This window comes from Ursus americanus, chromosome 3 (genome assembly GCF_024610735.1).
Source record: "Ursus americanus isolate L20-20 chromosome 3, mUrsAme1.1.p, whole genome shotgun sequence".
NCBI classification, from domain to species: domain Eukaryota; kingdom Metazoa; phylum Chordata; class Mammalia; order Carnivora; family Ursidae; genus Ursus; species Ursus americanus.
In genome coordinates, this window is record NC_142129.1 from 72,433,745 (window position 1) to 72,445,292 (window position 11,548).

The 11,548-nt window shown below is 37.1% G+C and overlaps 1 pseudogene; it reads right to left on the minus strand.

The window, feature by feature from the left end:
• Positions 1–526: 526 nt before the first annotated feature.
• Positions 527–2,828, minus strand: LOC123789320 (small ribosomal subunit protein uS2 pseudogene; annotated as a pseudogene).
• Between the last annotated feature and the right edge of the window lie 8,720 nt (positions 2,829–11,548).

Genomic DNA, 11,548 nt, shown 5'->3' on the forward strand with positions numbered 1-11,548 from the left:
GTGTAACAACAGTAGCAACAACAACAAAAAACACAATAGACAAAATATAGGAATCAAAAGTTTTCAAAACCACTGGACATCAGCCAATAAAGACCACTCATCCCTGAAAGATGGGAAACAAATGAAGCCAGCCCTACAAATGCCCTATTTCATTCTCTAGCAAATGTCCAGGTCATGAACACAGAGAGGAAATGAGGCAGGGTGGATGGACTTCCTGAGTTGAGGCATCTGAGATTTCAAGTAGCTAAGAGTTCATAGGAAAGTAGCATGAACCACACAAAGAAACAGCCCTAGAAATATTCAGAGGGACTCCCTCAAATGTTCAGTAGGGTGTTGATATGCAATTTATTTTTTTATTTGTTTATGTATTTATCCACTCATATTGTTATTATATTATCATTCCTAGTCTTATACCTTCTTAAGGGTTAGTATTTTAACTAAAAATTTTTTGTGGAAACTTCCTAGAACAACAATAATATCTCCTCTTAAAAACAGAAAGAACCCTACTTCAGATTTAAATGTCCTTGCTGGTTCAGGCTTACCGACCAAGTGATTCTTCCCATAACTCAGATGATTTGATTTGCTGCATAATGGGACAAGTCCAATCTTTTCACATCATTTCCAGAAAAGATGTGTTATTTAATTTTCAAGTGGCGAGTACCACCTAAGTCATCATCCTTATACAATTACCTATACAAGTCTTTCATTATGATCACAAATTTCTGTGGGCTCTATAACTTAAAATCATTAGAATGTCTAGCCATTTTATCTTCCAGCAAATGAAGGTTCAAATCCAACCCAGTAATTCTTCCCTTTGGAACATCTGGTTAAATTCTCTCAAAAGGTGATATTAATCAGTTAATTTGTAGGACCACCAGAGTTGATCAACAAACACACATAATTTCTATCTCGTTATCATACACTGGAATTATTTGGTAATTAGGCATCTGCTAATGTCTTGTAGATGTCTCGGAAGAATTATTACCTTTACAAAAAATATCTGTCTTACTCAAAATAAGTCCTGTTCACTCTGTCACATAGATTATGATTACACACAGATACATACAAATATAACCTCCATATGCAGGAAAGACACAAGCTCCAAGTATTTATAGTTGCTTCCTTTTTTAGGCATGTGTTGCCATCTTGCTTATCAGTAATAATCCTCTATATACACTTACACTTAAACACTGAAACACAGGTATATGTGTATGTAGAAAACACGTACACATGCATTCTGTTTTACTTATTAAAATCAGTAACGAAAAGTCCAGTCATCTAATTTCAAAGTTACCTTTTTTTTCATATCACAACTACCCCACTGAACCTTTTGTTTGCACTTTTTCTTTGAGTTTCATTTTGAACTCACGGCCATTTCTAAACTCAAATTATTTCAATTACTTACAATTTCGAGCTTACATTTTCATCTCTTAGCCGGCGACAGCCTCCTTCAGCTGGATTATTTATCCATTTAGTAATAGCCCAGATATTTTTAAAAAGCTTTCTTGCTTTTTGGTAATAATGGAAAGCTTTATGTCCATTCTGAATTATCTCCCTCCTAGAATAGAATCACATCTTCTCTAAGTAAAGTTCCAGTTCCCTTTTTTGTAACTGGGATTAAAAGGATTAAAACTCAAATTCTTAGCATAAAGGGGCACAGGGGAGTACTGGGGGTCCGAATGTGTAGCTGCTTCTGTCATCACCTCCCATTTTAAAGTAATATAAAAATCAGTTGTTTAGAACAAATGAGTACTATAGTTCTGTTCAGGCGTGAGACTACCAAAAGAGTCCAGGGCTATCTTCTACATGGGCATCCTTTCTTTTCTTTTTTTCTTTTCTTTTTTTTTTTTTCCCCCTTAACTGTTTATCTTCTGTCAACTTGGTTTCCATTTCCTGCTCAAAAGCCTATGGAAGAATAGTGTAAAACCACGCAGGGCTTGCTCTTACGCATTCAGTGGCCTGAGCAGTGGGTGCTGCAAACCAGTGCTTCGTGGTGCGTGGGGTGCGCCCGTCTTCAAAGAGAGGGACTGAATAAGCACAGGGGACCCCCACCCCCTTCACACCAGTCTGTGACCTCAGGTTGAGCAGAAGCAAATTTGGGAGCAGGAAGAGTCTACTCACCTTGAAATTCTTTCCTGGTCACAGCCTTTTCGGCGGCAGCCTGCTTCCTTTTCAGTCTCTTCGGGATCTCTGCAGGAGAGATCAGCCGGGACCGCTCACTGGCCTTCACTTGGTGCCTCGCCGGGGGACAACCTCCTGAGCCAGCACCCACCACATCAGATCCTCTGAGTGGCTCCCTTGTGGTAGCGCCAGAAGGCAGTGTCTACACAGCGCAGGAGAGTCCGTGTTACACAGAGCTAGCTGTGGCCAGCCCGTGAGCAGAAGCCAGCTCTGCGAGAGGCTGGCGGTCAGCCCAGGGATCAAGAAACACCACAAGTCGAGGCTCCCCGAGGGCTGCCTGGATCTGGTTAGTGAAGGTTCCAGGAGCCGAGTGGCCTCCAAGTGGAGTGACTCCAGCGGGAAGAGCAAAGTCCAGGAGAGCTTGTGGGGCCATACTGCCAGAGGGCAGGACACGCATCTCGGCCAGGTTTGCGAAAGAACTAAGGCACCAGCGACCAGCAGAAGCTCCTCCCAGATTCTCCTCAGATTCAGCACGCATGCGCGTCCTCGTTTTTCCCCGCGTAGATGCAGCTCCATTTTGAAAGTCGTGGTTGTGTGCCAACTAAGTGAATTCCCACTGCAAAGAATTTGAGGACATCCTCCTTCACTTGCAGAACATCAAGGGGGACATTATGAAAGTTTCCTTTTAAGCGATGACAGGAACCCAGGGCAGCGTTGTACGGGCGGCTCTCTGGGCAACGCCTTATGTAAATCGCTGCTGCTGAATTCTGTGGAGAGCTGGTGCCTTCCACAGACACCAAAACGTTATCATATAGTGTTCTAAGATATATTGTGAGTATTGCATCATCCCCTTTGTGAAGAATTTATTATTTGTATTTATTTCCCAAAGGCTGTATTTTTAGTAACCCAAGTATCAGGAGCTAGGAGACTGAATGAGGAACAATAAAGTATTTGGTAAACAGAGCATTTGACATCAATATCACGGCAAATTTCAACTTAAACTAACGTGTAAATCTACTTAAGTTATAACAAAAACAATAAAATGCATACATTTTAAATGTACAGTTCAATAAGTTTTGACAAATATGAAAGCCCATAATACTACAGCCACAATCACCAGAATCTATCAACCATTACAAAGTAAATGTCACTAAGGGGATTATGATTTTCTGTAAGAACTTTCTATTATTTTAACTCCACTGTCATGCATCTTCTCAATTCTACATTCTTAAGATTATTAGAATTACTTGTCTCTTAATTAAAAGAGCTAGTTCATTTTCCTTATGTAGAAATATTAGGATTCTGAAACATCAAGTAAAGTGTGCGTTTGGTTTATCATCTGAATATAGTTTTCATCTTTAGCTAAATGATCAGGTATAATAGCTGTGATAGTCACAACTCAAAAATAATTCATAATATAGCCTATATTCCTCCATCATTTTTATATTATTATGATTACATTTGGTTAAATTAATAGCATTTATAAAGAGATTTTTGTACACATTTCTTTTCTTAGAAATATATTTTTTTTTCACACAGAATTACCACTTACTCTCAAGGTATCTTTAATTTAGAGAGTTCAAATTATTTCTGATTATAGCCTCCCATTGAACCTATACTTCAGAGTGGCTAGAATTGACTGCTTTGTATTTAAAACTAAATAGATGCTAAAAACCAGCCCCATTCTGAAGGAGAGTGCTTTCTCTGTAAATTTTATAAAAATTGTATTATTTACCTGAAAAGATTCTGATTTCACTTTCTTAATAGTGTTTCTGAGAAAAAAAAATCAGTGACTTTGGTTTACATGTCGAAATATCTAATAGTACATAAAACAACTAGGAACTTGGATCTAGCCCTGTTCTTGTCATTAAAACCCTAAGGAAATCACCTTAAATCTAATTCTCAATGTACACCCTAGTGCTGTTTCACAAATACAGAATCAATTATTCTCAAGCTTTTTTTCTTTTTGGTTTTGTTTTACAAATAGCACAGACAGTTTGAGGACCTTGGCCTTCTCACACTAGGTCAATAGAATTAAGGCTTTCCATTAATCTAACAGTGAAACAAACATTCGAATAGGATGACAATGGATTTTTTCCCATTATATTATTAGCGGAAATAATGAAATTGAAACTGATGAGCGGTTAGAAGCCGAAACATGTTCACCTTTAGCCCAGAAGGCTGACCTATAGCCTGCGTAGTTTCGATAAGGATCAAATGTGTGCTGGTTGCTACTTTCTTAAAGGGTCTCAGGACTGCCTGTATATCTCACCAATAGTTAATATCGAACTGAACAAGAAGCACCAGAGAAATCTTGCGAAAGTAGTTTTACAAGGAGAAACTCAAAGAAAACATTTATGGTCTAATACTCCCTGCACGTCCCCTCCCCCTTGAGCACTAAGCATATAACCGCCAGCTTCCCACAGCAAAAATACAGCTCTTTCTGCCCAGGGGTCCTATCCCCGCGCTACCTAAATAAACTTACTAAGTTGCACCATACAACATCTCAAGAAATCTTAATTCTTTCTTGCCCTTGCACTCAATGACCCCACAACAAAACTATAACGCCTTCCTAGAACCAGTCTTTTTCAAACCCTTGGATTCTAAATTCCATATCTTTTATTGGTCCTAAAATTTCTTAGGTGCTGAGTTCCTACCTTCTTAATATTGTAATACCCTAGCAACAGGCCAGGCACAAGTAATCACTTAACTTTTTTCTTTTCTTTTCAAGATTTTGTTTATTTATATGACGGAACACAAGCAGGCAGAGCAGCAGGCAGAAGGAAAGGGAGAAGCAGGCTCCCCGCCAAGCAGGGAGCCCGTGCAGGACTGGATCTGATCCCAGCAATCTGGGATCATAACCTGGGCCGAAGGCAGACACTTAACTGACTGAGCCACCCAGGTGCCCCATCACTTGTTTAATAATTGAACTGAAATACCTCAGTTAATCTCCACTACCACCTTAAAAGACAAGCTGTTTCCAATCCATTTTATTGATTAGGAGAAAAGGATCGGAAAGGTTAAGTAATTTCCTCAGAATCCATGGATTGTAAATGACAGAGGTAAGATTCCTCTTTTTAAAAAAGAGGAAGATAGGAGAGCAAAAGAAAGCAGAAAGGAAACATTGAAAGAGGATAGGAATTTTAAATTTGCAAATTTGTGTTTCTTGAGTATAAATTCACATCAGGTTAAAAAAATAATCAGACATTAGCACTAAATCATTTGAATCGGCCCAGTCTCACTATACTAATAATACTGATACATTTTCAAACTGACAGTCCAGCTTTAATTCCTCAGAGTTTATGGTTGTACACTTAAAAATTTGTTAAGAGGGTAATCTCATGGTAAGTGTTCTTATCATGATATATGTATATATTTTTAAAGGAAAAGAAATGGTTTGACCAGTTATAGAGCAGTACTGCTTCTTCATTCTGGCTACCAGATCTATTCCTAAGGAAAATATGTTAAGAGAAGACTATCATAAGAAAAATACAAATATCCAATAAATGTGGAAAAGAAAAATTTAAAATCCCTATTATTCAAAGTGTTAGAGGCACCTGTCAAACAGGATACTATTTTTCTAAATCTCTAATTCCAGTTTTTGGTAAAGGCTCAAAATTAGAAACACCTTTCAAATTTGTTTTGGCAAAATGTGACAAAAGCTTTAAAAATGTGCCTATGCTTCAAACAACTTAATTTCTTAAAATTTATCTTTCAGACATGAACAGAAATTCATTAGGATGTTAATCAACTGTATCACTTATAATGTAAAAATCTGTATATAACCAAAATATTTAATAATCACTGATTGCTTAAATATTGAAGCATTACAACCATAGAGTACAATGCAGACATTTCAAAATACATTGTATGAGACCAATTTAGGATATAAAGAGAAACTTCCAGAATAGACAAATCTTTAGTGACAGAAAATTGGTGTGTATTATCTGAAATTTTAACTTGATTTTTTTTTTTAGGTAGGCTCCACCACAACGTGGGGTCTGAACCCAGAACCCCAAGATCAAGAGTCACATGCACCACCGACTGAGCCAGCCAGGCACCCCTAACTTGACTATTTTTATAATGGGGGAAATTTCTATTAAAATAGCATTAAAAATAATCTAGTAAGGGCTATGGCTGTAAATTCACCTGCAAAAGAACAGTAAGTGATCTAGACAAGGTCTTTGCATTTTTCTACTTATCTTTCTACAGTTCTATAATCAATCAACTGATACGTATTATTTTTTTAGACAAATCAGAGTTTGCAGTTGCTGCTAGAATTTCCAGAAGGAAATTATATTTACATATAAAATAATGTATAACTGACTTCGATGTTCTATGTCCAACACACTACTTCAGAGAAAACCTGTTATGCATCATTCAATTTGACAAGCCTTTTTAAATATATAACTTTTCATTCCTATGATAGATCACTTGGTGCTCTGTTAATTTGATCAGCATCAACACTTTAATTATATAATCTGAATTCCCCAGTGCCCTTTGGCAACACAAGCCTCAGCCTAATTTCCTTTTTAGTAAGCAAATCTGATTTGGTCTCTAAGAAATGCTCCAGACATACCTGTAGTATTTTTTCCTCTCCCTCTCACCCCAGCTGCATTAGAGCACACTTGAAACATGCCAGTGCAGCCCTGAGCCCAAATGTCAGTGGGCACACGAGAGATGATAAAATCATAACTCAGTGATGAAATAGCAGCTTAACTAACTTTTTTCAACAACTGAAATGTATAGTTTACAAATGCATTTAGATGTGTGAAAAAAAAATTTAAGGATGTAAGATCAATTAAGATGGTTAGAATCAGTGATTTAATTGACGATACTATTAAAATCATTTGTGCTATAACAAATTCAGAATAAATTATTATAGCACAACTTATGATTAAAATAACTAACACACCTGGGGCACCTGGGTGGCACAGCGGTTAAGCATCTGCCTTCGGCTCAGGGCGTGATCCTGGCGTTATGGGATCCAGCCCCACACGTCAGGCTCCTCCTCTGAGAGCCTGCTTCTTCCTCTCCCACTCCCCCTGCTTGTGTTCCTTCTCTCACTGGCTGTCTCTATCTCTGTCAAATGAATAAATAAAATCTTTAAAAAAAAAAATAACTAACACACCTTTTATCTCCATCTCAAAGAGGATTTTATATAAAACAATAAACATCTTAACTCTTTTAGCATTTTAACAAATGACTGTTTCCAGAATATGCAAGATCTTTGGGGAGCTCATGAATAAGTCACATAAGCCATTATAATAACACATGACCTGTATTTTTACTGAGTTAAAAGCAATTGTGGGAGCTTAGCCATTTTTATTACATGAAACTTCCTTAGGAAGTTTCCTTCAGAAAGGGAAATTATTTAAATGATCAATTGCAAAGTTGAATCTCAAATTCTGGCTAAATAATTTTATTTTTTACTTTCCCTTTAACAGGACCAAACTGGTTCACTAGCTACTGCTTCAACTGTCTTCTTTGAGCTTTAGGATTCATTACCACCAGAAAGGATGTCTCACCAAGGAAGCATTCCTGAAATGACTGATCTTTATTTAGAGAAGAGGTGTAGGTCAATGTGGCTTTGGCAGAGTGGATTCAGTACTTGGGTGTGGCTGACCTAACACTCACAGTAACATCAGAGACCTTAAAAAAAAAGAAAAGAAAAAAGAAAGACATCTAATCTCAATAATAGATAGGTGATAAAAGATAATGGATAAGCCCCAGCAAAATAATTACCTCCTCTTTCTCCTCTATCCTCACAATAGTTTAGTAGCTGAGTAAAGACAGACTTATTTTGTGGGGCAATAGTGGGAACACAGGGCCCTCCTACAACTACAAAATATTTTATCTGTCAGATAATCTAATTCTCTATTTTTCCTAAATCCCACCTTTGATAACATCTTGGGAAATTCTTGACTAAAAACAAAAACCAACTATAGCTCTTTCCGTGGTTTCAGGAAATGGTTAGAATGAACATCTTCTTCAAAACTGTCTTGTGCTGAATTGATATTCTTTAAAAAACAGGCCAGAGCTCTTATCCCTTTTTCTATGATTTTTTACCAAAAAATCCTATTCTTCAAACGAACTTACTGCTCATTAAAATAACTAATATTTAATGAGTAGCTACCTGGCTAGACACACTTTTAAATGATTAAAGAAATGGTGTTTAAACTGAAAATGGATGGGTGGGCGCCTGGGTGGCTCAGTCGGTTGAGTATCAGACTCTTGATTTCAGTTCAGGTCATGATCTCAGATCTCAGGATTATGAGATGGAGCCCCACGTTGGGCTCCCCGCTTAGCATGGAGTCTGCTTGGGTTCCTCTCCTTCTACCCTTCCCCCTGCTCTCTCTCTCTCTCTCTCTAAATTAAGTAAATAAATCTTTAAAACTGGATGGGTAAATAAGAGTTGGTAGGCACCGTGGCATGCGTTTGGGGTTGCAGGTGGGGAGGAATGTCTCAGGCAGAGGAAATAACATTGGGGAACATCCTGCATCTTCATAAATAGGTCAAGGAATCTTCCACTGAACTGAAAAACACTTTGAATCATGGAAACCAAAAGGAGTAAGGTGGTGTTTAAGGTTGCCTGGGATGGCTCTCACAGGAACTTTCAAGGGTGATAGAAAATCATCTGTATCTTCATTAGATAGATACATAAATTTGTCAAAATTTAGCAAAATGTCCCTTTAAAATGGTTGCATTTTACTGTGTGTTAATTATATCTCAATAAAAATGATTTAAAAAATAGGGAATTTGACACCTGAAAAGTCTAGAGTGCTATAAACATTCTTTAAGACCTTGCAGGCCATATTAAGGATTATGCTATCTTACTTTAAGGAAAAAGCTATGAGAGGATACTGAGTGATGAAGGGGTATGACAGCATTTTTGTTTTTAATATCTGATGTGATGATGAGTGAAATAACTTGGAAAAGTACACTTGGAGAGATAATTAGGAGACTCTTACAACAGTGCATACAAAGGTCAGTAACTTAACCTATGCTTGTTGGCAGCAGAGATGGAAAGAAAAGGGTGGATTCAAGGGATGCTTAGAAGGTAAAATCAGCAGGATGTAGTAATTACTTGTCGATAATCAGTGAGAAGAATGGTCCCCAATTTTCTGACATGTAGAGTAAGATACTTTGTGTTTGCTGAGATGAGGCATGCTAAAGAAGAAGCAGTCCTAGGTCTCAGACATTGTGAGAGTGGAATGGAGAACATGGGCCATGGATAAAGAATTTAGGTGGTAGTCACATTCAGTTTTAGATAGTGAGACAGGTAAAAAATGGACCTATAGGGGCACCTGGGTGGCTCAGTGGGTTAAGCGGCTGCATTAAGCTCAGGTCATGATCCCAAGGGGTCCTGGGACCCAGCCCTTCATCAGGCACTTTGCTCAGTGGGGAATCTGCCACTCCCCCTGCTTGTGTTTTCCCTCCCTCTCTCTCTCTGTCAAATAAATAAATTCTTTTAAAAAAATTTAAAAATGGACCTACAGAGACAGACCAGAACATCAAAGGCTAACAGCATCATCACCAAAGTTCTTTTAAATATTTCCCCAAATGACTGTCAATACATAAACACACACACACACACACACACACACACACACACTTGCACAAGCAACTCAAACCACAAATATTTTTTAACTGAAAGTTTTATAAGATAACATAGACCAGCATTTAAAAATGCATGTTAACATTCTTTCTTTATAATTACTAAATGATATTTTCATCTGATCAAATTTCTTAAAGTTTCCCTGGTCAATAAGTTTATTTTAAAAACCGTGTGCTTTATTCCTCTCAAGAGCATCTCTTGTATACTAGAATATTAAGGTTCCTAAAAATTTGCTATGTAAAATATGACAATTTTGTTGAAGCCAGTGTTTCTCAAATTTATTTGAAACAATGCCCATTTTTGAGCAATAGGTTTTTGCAGATCTAGGTTGACAGAATATAATTTATAAAATAGTAATCTATACAATTTTCAAATTGCTTTCTGTTTTGCTGCTTATTTCTCTACATGATATCTAGCAAGAATAATGGGAACAACTCTTTTGTCTTGGAAACAGATTCAGTTTTATTATTTAAACCCCAAGTATTTCTTCCTGCCAGAAATTCTTCATATAAAATCTTCCAATTAATGAATCAGGTCCTTATATTGCCTTATTTTTAGCATTGTTCCTGTACCAGTAAGTCTGCATAAATTTTCCAGGATCCCTTCTGGCTCTAAAATTATGTAACCTCATGCAAAATATATTCATCATTCTCCCTTTTAAAAAATTCCTCATTGCCAGAGTCTTTCTATACTATGAACTTATAATAACAAATTGGTATGACTCTATCGTAAAGCAAAAATACTGGAGCCATGAAATAAAGATGCTTTGGAATTCACCCAAGCTTAGTAATATTCCTTAAAGCCACCATCCAACTAAGACTCATGAGAAAGACCTTAGCATAAATTGAATTTATATCTAAAAGCCCTAATTAGACCCCTGTCGAAGCCATTATCATTAGGCTTTCTATTGTGCTTGGCCGTTAGAAGAGTTGTTCTCACTGTGTACAATAAGTGAGGAAAACATTGAATCATAACATTTTTGGACTGGAAGGTTCCTTTGAGATTAGCTGTTTCAACCTCTTCAATTTATAGATGAGGAAAAGGAGGTGCAATGAGGTTAAGTGAATTGCTTAGAAGCAGTTTTCAAAATCGAAATTTGTTACATGAATTTAGAGTATATTGTGGGAACCATCAAAAGGTTTTCAAATGCTACAAAATATTTCCTCTAATCAAATACATAAAATCAGTTGCACAAAAGAAAAAGAAGAAATAGAAGTACCATCTCGTTAGATTTAAGTATGACGGCTAAGACGACAATGTTCATTCCCAAGTATTTTCTTTTTCCACAAAGTTCCTTTGTGATGACTTTAAGTGCACAGATCACTAAACCTTGCAAGAAAATGGAATCGCCTATGTTATGAGGTATCTTTCTGTTTTATTAAAAAGCAATCTGACCTGTCCTCAACAAACTGTTTGCTGCATTTGCAGTTCAAAACTGAATTTTCAAAAAGGAGATAAGTGAATAAAATAAGTGCTCTTCATTCTACATCGCTCTGTTTTAGATGAACCAGGAATGGGCCAGGTCAGTGCTGATTCAAAGAGGAAAATCAGTCAAACAGAATTTGGTGGATATCAGTTGAGACACAGGAAGGCCTTAAGTGAGAGGCATCATTGTAGAGGTACAAAATGGGACTGAGCAAAATTTGTTCAAAAACCCACAATGATCCACAGTATTAAAAGAAATAGAAAAAATCATCTAGACTTGACTTCTAGAGAAAATGGAGGTCCAGAAAGGAAAAGTGACTTACTTGGGTTTTCTACTAGTCAGTAGATAAGTTCAAAGTAGAGGCCAAGTCTCCTGGGTTCTAA